This window comes from Echinops telfairi, unplaced genomic scaffold (genome assembly GCF_000313985.2).
Source record: "Echinops telfairi isolate 266 unplaced genomic scaffold, ASM31398v2 ScPeMD7_7457;HRSCAF=8495, whole genome shotgun sequence".
Lineage (NCBI taxonomy): Eukaryota > Metazoa > Chordata > Mammalia > Afrosoricida > Tenrecidae > Echinops > Echinops telfairi.
The window spans coordinates 21,006,228-21,006,945 of record NW_022111357.1 but is presented as its reverse complement, the minus strand read 5'-3'; positions in this window follow the sequence as shown (position 1 = coordinate 21,006,945).

Below are 718 nucleotides of genomic sequence, written 5' to 3'. Positions count from 1 at the left end.
ATTTCCCTCCAACCGTTTTCTTGGCCTATAATTCCAGGGAGCAACACTTACGTTCTAGGATGTTCCCTGAAGCAAAGGGAAAACGACGACTTCCTGCCCTGATTCAGCAGGAGGAGATACGAGGAGTCTGCCGCCCTTCCTGGTGCCCCTCACCCCATACTGGACCCAGGGGCCTGGGGACAGCTTCCTCCTTGCCAGGCTGCGGGGGCGAGGGTGCCAGGAATTCTTGGAGTACAACAGGTTAGGAAACAATAAATAAATAAAATCAGACAGCTGTTCTCAAACGTTAAGGATTCTCTCTGCTGTGCTAGAGATGAAGTAAAAATCCACGAGTGGAGTGTCGGTTTGAGTCAGTGACCCCTCAGACTCTCTGTGGACCTGCGTGCATCCAGGGAGATCCACAGGACAGTGCCTAGGAGGTGCGTCTCAGGAAGAGGTGGGAGAAAGCGGCTTTCCCCTCCTCGTTGGCCTCCAGAGAAGGTTGAGGGGTCCTGGACTCTGGTTAGGGAAGAGATGCCTTCCAGGTGCTCTGCCCTGGGGAGAGGGTGGCAGGCCCCGGTCACACAAGGACAGGCTGAGCCTATGGCAAGAGACCTGGCTCATAAAAGATTCACTCAGAGGATTTGGCTTCTGGGCATATTGGGTGGTGGTACCCAAGGATCTATGTGGAGGCCTTTTTCTGGGTGGTAATTGTAGTCTGTCAGCTCTGAGGCTTTTG